Source organism: Herpailurus yagouaroundi, unplaced genomic scaffold (assembly GCF_014898765.1).
Source record: "Herpailurus yagouaroundi ecotype Mexico unplaced genomic scaffold, PumYag 190, whole genome shotgun sequence".
Lineage (NCBI taxonomy): Eukaryota > Metazoa > Chordata > Mammalia > Carnivora > Felidae > Herpailurus > Herpailurus yagouaroundi.
The window spans coordinates 7,948,258-7,955,051 of record NW_024412421.1 but is presented as its reverse complement, the minus strand read 5'-3'; the positions used below and the strand labels follow the sequence as shown (position 1 = coordinate 7,955,051).

Below are 6,794 nucleotides of genomic sequence, written 5' to 3'. Positions count from 1 at the left end.
GGAGAGGCCAAGCCGAGCTTGCGGAGGTCGGACCCGCCCCGTCCTCGGTGGCTCTGCCGTGAAAACCCCACGGCCTGCTCACCTCTTCAGCCCGGCTCATTCCGGGGATAATGGTCCTTGGATGAGACCAGTCCCGCCCCCCTGAAGGGGCAGTGTGTGGACGTGCTGAGGAGAGCCGGGAAAACCTGGGAGTGGGGAGTGGCCACTCCCGTGTATTTGTAGCCTCTCGGTTGCACGGAACACACGGCCCTTCAAATGGCCCCAAAGTGACCCCCAAAAGGTAACGCCGTCCAAACAAAGAAACCTAAAAAAGGGGAGAGGAGGCCGCTCCCCTCCACCTTCACCAGGGAGCTGGTTCCGGGTCCTCCTCCCTGAACCGTCCCCTCGTCCCCTCCCTCTCCCCCTTTTCAGGGACCCCAGACACTGCCTCCATCCATCCTTTATTGTGTGGCCCTCAAATTTTAAAAGGGGAAAGGAAGCCGGAAAGGCAGGGCTCCCAGAGAGAGAGAGACACACACACAGAGAGAGAAGGAAGCCAGAGAGAGAAGAGAGCGAGAATACATGGGAATCTTACCCTGGGTCCTGATTAAGCTTCAATTAGAAATAAAATATGTCAATCACTCCGCCTGGAAGGGGTGCCGGCTGTCGTGGCTGGTTATGCAAAGCACGCCAAGGTGTGTGGGGATCATCAATTAGGTCAGAGGAAGGAGTGTATGTCACCACGTCCCTCATTATCTGCATGCAGCCAGAGGTGGGGGTGCATCACCGGGCCAGCGAGCCAGAGGAGAATAAAATTATCTCCCTAAGTGATGGCCCATTCGCGGTTTCCGATTGAATTTATTTTCACCAGAATACAGGGAGGAGGAAGCCGGGTCCAGGCAGAGGGCAATATGGAAAAGTGAGTGCAGCAGAGGCTTCCCGGAGGGGAAAGGGTGCTTCGGCCGCTCACCTGTCTGAGGAGAGGGCTGGTGGTCTCCAGGCCACCTGGAGGGTCCCCTGTCTCAGGCCTGAGTTGTGGAAGGTTCAGCAGCAGGGATCAAAGGCTTGGATAGAAATTGGATGCCAGACGCCTTCCCTGATTTGTTGGGACTTTCCATCAGGAACTCCAGCATGGGGCCTCATTATTTGTATCCTTCGAGAAATGTTCTCTGCGTCCTGTAACTCCCGGTTGCACGTACCCTCTGCCTCTACCAAATGACAAAAGACAATGGCAGGTGTGTACCAATTGTGTCTGTGGCCACAGATAACTCTGACTCGAGTGGAGGAAAGTGCCATCCCGACTCGGGCCTCCAACTTCACCGTCTGCAACATAGAGGGGATCGGATTAGACGAATTTGTTCCAAGCCAAAGGTCTCTAGTACGAGGCGTAAATGGAGGGGCCCCATAACCTCTCCAGCTACTGTCTCCAGATCCTGATTTGCCACTGTCTTCGGATCCAGCCAGCCAACGTGACCACATTGAAAGTCTCCGTCTCTTGCATGGCCAGCCTAGCTTTAATGCACCTGCTTCCCTCGGAATGGAGGCTCCAGCCCCTCCAAAGACCATCCTGATTGTTTGCATGGGGAACCACGCCCCGCCCCGCCCCCCGCCCCGCGGCATCTCTCCCTGATGGCAGAAGGGGTGAGTACCCAGGGCAAGATGGGGAAGAGGTCCTAAGATAGAGCAGTGGTTCTCCACTGGGTGGTCCCCACGCTCCCAGGACATAAGGCAACGTGTGGAGACATTTTCCAATTGTCATGCCTGGATACGGGTGCTATTGGCATCTCTTGGGTGGAGACCAGGGATGCCGCTCACACCAAGGATACTGTCCCACAAGGCACAGGCCAGCCCCGTCAACAGAGAGTGATGGGGCCCAAGATGTCAACAACGCCGCCGTTGAGAAACCTAGAACCCGAGGGAGGGGAGAGGTGTCTGAGGGCAACTACAGCAGGTGTTTTCTCCCAGAAACCACAGCTCTGTGGAGAGACACGTTAAAGAAGGAGGCTAAGTGGGGCCGCTTGTCTGCTCTTGAAAAACTTTTGGCCCCGGAAGGGGGCAATGGGGATGAGAAAGCATCAACAGGAAACTTTGCCAGCCTGAGAAAAAGAAAAGTGGGTTTCAACTCCCTGAGCCTCTGGAGGTGGGGCCGTCTCAGGACAGAGAGATTGAGAGAGAGAGGGAGAGGGAGAGGGAGAGGGAGACAGAGTCATCTCCAAAGAGGATGTGTGTCTGGAAAGTTGGGGCCTTTCTCCCTGGATATTTATATCAGGAGCAGGTTACGGGAATGTTCTCACAGATGAAAGCCCAACTCCTGTGGTTTCGCCTCCTAATTATTGCCACCTCTTAACTGCTGCCAGCCTTTCCTGCACTTAAACGCGTCTATTTATTTACTCGCTTATTTTACCCCGGGGTGCCTGTGTGCGTGTGTGTGCCTGTGTGTGCGCCTGTGTGCGTGGGTGTGTGTCCCGTGTCAGGGAGCAGGAAGGAGACAAAGGCAGGGTAAAGTCTTACTCGGGGGGCCGGGGCCCGTCTAGGCCGGGAAGGCTATGATTTCATGGCTTTTGTGCCCCTGGCGAGCTCCGCAATCTCTCACTGCTCCGGGCCACTAACAAGTGGGCCCACAGCCCTCCGGGGCCTTTGGAGTTCACTCATCTGAGAGATTGGGCTTTTCTCAGCCGCGCAGATTTATTTTGCTAAAGTTACAGGGCAATTATGGAAATGCGCCCTTTGAAGCTGGGCTGATTTCTCTTTATTTTCTTCTCCCTGACAAAGCAGCACTTCCCTGCCTCTTGTGGGCTTTTTTTTTTTTTTCCTTTTCCTGCTCTCTCTCTCTCTCTCTTTCCTCTCTCTTTTTTTTTCTGATAATTCTTAGATAGCGGGAGTTTCCAGGGGTAATTTGAAAAACATCTTTTGAACAGTGATAAAAATGTGTGTAGATTAAAATGATGTTTACTATTGATTTTAACGTTATGGGTTGTGTGTGTGCATGTGTGTGTGTGCGTGTATGTGTGTGCGGGCGCGTGTGTGCGCGCGTGTGTGTGTGTGTGTGTGTGTGTGTGTGTTTGTTTTAATGGGATTCTGATGGCCAGGCGGGGAAACATGAATTAATGATAGCAAGAGACAGGTCTCCCATGCCCCCGTTGTGGGCCAGGGACAGTCTCGCCAGCCTGAGGCCCGGAGTGGGGAGGCCCAGGGCAGCCTGGCAGGCCACCTGGTTGGCCAGCAGACTGGCCCAGCCACCTGGGGCTCCCCCCATCCCCGGGCCCCCGGAATGCATCCCTCCACAAATTTAACAGGATGGACACCCTGATCCCCTTTCCTCACACCTCAGGAGTAAGAGGCCCAGACCCAACAGGGCTGTGTTTTCTGGGCTTTGTACATTATTTATCACTGGAGCGCGGAATCTGGAGGCTCCCTGTGAACCAACCCAACTTATTCCTCTTCTGTCGCCCCGCTTTGCTTGACTTGACGCAAGGGTGTTGAGGAAAAGTGTCTGAGGCCAGATGGTGTCGGCCTCCGTGTTCGTGAGGCCTTCGTTGGAGAATGTGGCCTGCTCAGTGTGTGGGAGCCTCGGTTTCTATTTTTTCGAGTGGCTTTGAAGTTTTCTTTGTCCATATTTTTCTTTGCTCCTCCCTCCCTCCTCCGGTCTTGTCTTTGGGGGCGAGTGGCTCATTATCTGTATACAAACACCAACGGGAAGTCTCATCACCTTCAAGAGCTGGGCGTCGGCCTCAGCGGCCAGAGTGGGGGCCTTGCCACCTCCTATTTCCTTTACCCTATTTCAAAAAATAATATAAATGGTGCCCCTGGGTGGCTCAGTCAGTTAAGTGTTTGACACGGGCTCCGGTCATGATCTCATAGGTCGTGAGTTCCAGCCCAGGAACTTAAACACGTCAAAAGCACAGAGCCTGCTTGGGATTCTCTCTCTCTCTCTCTCTCTCTCTCTCTCAGAATAAGTAAATAAACTTTAAAAATTAAAAAATAAGTAAAATACAATTAAACAAATGAAATGGAGTCCAGTGCTTACTAATTGATAGGCCTGACCCCTCACTGCCCTAACCACTTTCCATGAATTTTAGTTAATGTTCACAACCCCCCACCTCGGGGGGACCCAGTGAAGAAATTAAGGCTTAAAGAGAAGTTCAGCTTAAGAGACTCTTCTGGTACCAGGCAGAACATTCCATAGGGTATGCTCCTGTCTGAATGTACAAGGGGCTGGTGTGGTTGCCTCAAGGAAAAGACCCGGGCAGCTGGGGGTCAAGGACAGCAGGAATATTTTTCAGTCTCTGTCCCTTTGCTCCCTTTGAACCGTGTGAACGTGTCAGTTCTTCAGAAAGCTTTTTTGGTTTTTAAATAACTGAAATGTGCGAGAGCGAGGGAGTGTGTGAGACACAGACAGACAGACAGACAGAAAGCAGCTTCCCTGGATCTTACATCATTCATTCATTCACTGACACCCCCCCAGATAGTCCTCAAGTACCTGTATGTGGGGGACCGTGCCCCTTCGGGTGGTCCCTGCCATCAAATTGCCTTGGACCCAAGCCTGGCTCCAGTGCTCCCCGACGGTGACCCCGAGCTTCGGACTGCCCCTCTCTGAGCTTTGCTCCCTCATAAAACAGAAAGAGTAATTATAATTTTACTGCCCTTGCTGGCTGTGGAGAGGATTAAATGAGTTAATCTGCACTTGGGACAATGTGCCATGCATAAGGATTTGCCTCGTGCATGTGAGTTACCTAATAAATTTACAAATATTATTTGTATTCATTATCCCACCAACCTCAGTCAATAGGTATGAGGGTCCCCGTTTTCTAGCTAGGTAAACCCCAATTCAGCCGTTCAACAAGGGAGAGCCAGCATTCTGATCAAGATGCTCGTTAGCTCTGGAGTCTGTCCCTCAGCTGTGACACCACTTTGCTCCTGTGCCACGTGCCCCCCTGATTCGCTTGGGCCTGAACCCGTCCTGGGTGGGCCGAGACCCTATGTAGCCCCCGTATGCCCCCCTCTCACTGCGGCCCACTGTTCCTGCCACGGAGCCAGTGAAATGAGAGGGCGTGTGTGAGTGGCTGTGTCACAGGGAGGCCCTTGCAACCTGCTGTCTTTAAGTTAAAAACCCGGGGGGCGCCTGGGTGGCTCAGTCAGTTAAGCGTCCGACTTCAGCTCAGGTCATGACCTCGCGGTTTGCGGGTTCGAGCCCCGCGTCGGGCTCTGTGCCGGCCGCTCGGAGCCCGGAGCCCGCTTCGGATTCTATGTCTCCCTCTCTCTCTGCCCCTCCCCCGCTCACACTCTGTCTCAGTCTCTGTCAAAAATAAATAAACATGAAAAAAAATTAAAAAGAAATAAATAAAAAGAAACACGCAAGAATTTTAAGTAAGTACAGGACAGGATGAGGATCTCTGTCCACTCGTTCAATTCCTTCTCACCTTCTGTCCTGGTGGAAAGGGGCTTTCTGTAGAGTTCTGAGCCGGCATTTTCCTGGAAGAGGCCATCCATATTAGCAAAAGAAAGGATAGTCCTCCTTCCAGCACTTTCTACTGAGCACTTTCTACAGTAGCAGCGACAGGGGAGCTTGTTAGACGTGCAGACTTCCAGGCCCCTCCCAGAGCCACTGAATCAGAATGTGCATCTTCCGAGGATTCTGTGTGTGATGGGTGTGCATAGTGACGTGTGAGAAGCGCCAGTCCATAAGCTCTTTGGTAAAGCATGTGGCCCTTCCAGAACGGAATGTTCTCGAACATTCTCTGGGACTTGGACCTCCGTGGGAGGGGCAGGATGGAGGATGCGGGAAGGAGAGTTGGGGGGGGGGGGGGAAGGAGGAGGATGGGAAGAAATGAGAGAGGTCAAGGCCAGGGGTTGACCTGCAGCTGAAGTTATCAGGAGTGAAGACATATTTTGCCCCGTCTTCTATCTTTAAGCATGGTCCAGGTTGTCTGGGAGTGACACTGGGCTCCTCGCGGCCACAGCCTCTGCCCACAAGCCCTTCCAGATACTTCACAGCACGGGGCTATACGCACCTAGAAAACGTGGGTTTTGTTAATACCTGGTTTCCTGCAGCGTGCCTCCCCGCTGATCCCCACTAAACTCGGGTGCGTCTCCTGAAGAGAGGGGAGAGTCCACATGCAGGTCTGTGTTCGTGGTCTACTGCCACATAACAAGTCACCCCCAAAACACAGTGGCATGAAACAAGCACGTTCTGCTTGTTCCGTTGTGAAAACCCGAGGAAGAGCCCTGATTGGCTCAACTCGGTCATGTGTTTGTTGCTGGGCCAATCACAATGGCCGGGGGCGTGGCAGGAACAGGAAGTTGAAAGTGAAGGTGTTCCCTTCATAGAAAGGGCAGACAATCAAGTCACATCTAACATGTCTGCTGTTGAACTCCCAGGTGAGTTTGGTCCCCATGTCGGGTTCTGCACTGCCAGTGGGAAGCTGCTTGGGATTCTCTCTCTCTCTCTCTCTCTCTCAAAAAAAAAAATAAAATAAAATAAAAGAGAGAGAAAAGAAAGAAACCTGGGGAGTTCCACCATCTTGGGAAGGCAACAAAGGACAGAGAACGGCGTTGGCCTGGGGGACCTCCTGGGGACCCATGTTTTGCTTAAAGTTGATAGAACTTTAGGGCTTGGCATCCCCCTTTCCCTCCCTTATCCCTCTACCTCTCTTCCCCTCTTATACTTGAACCTGAGCTGGAAGACGCACCTCCGGGCTGGGGATTCTCTTGGCGCTGGGTACATCCCAGGGCCTCGGATCAGGGAGCACTCGGGAAATAGTCACCGACAGCCTTGCTCCTTTGCACTGCTGTGATACCGTTAGGCCTTTCCCCAC

The 6,794-nt window shown here is 52.8% G+C and overlaps 1 long non-coding RNA gene across 1 annotated transcript; it reads right to left on the bottom strand.

The window, feature by feature from the left end:
• Positions 1-817: 817 nt before the first annotated feature.
• On the bottom strand, positions 818-4,583 carry LOC121045306 (uncharacterized). The gene is made up of 2 exons (XR_005797692.1): positions 4,460-4,583; positions 818-1,302 (listed from the first exon to the last, which is right to left on the bottom strand). It is a non-coding gene; the product is annotated as an uncharacterized LOC121045306 (long non-coding RNA).
• Positions 4,584-6,794: the final 2,211 nt, after the last annotated feature.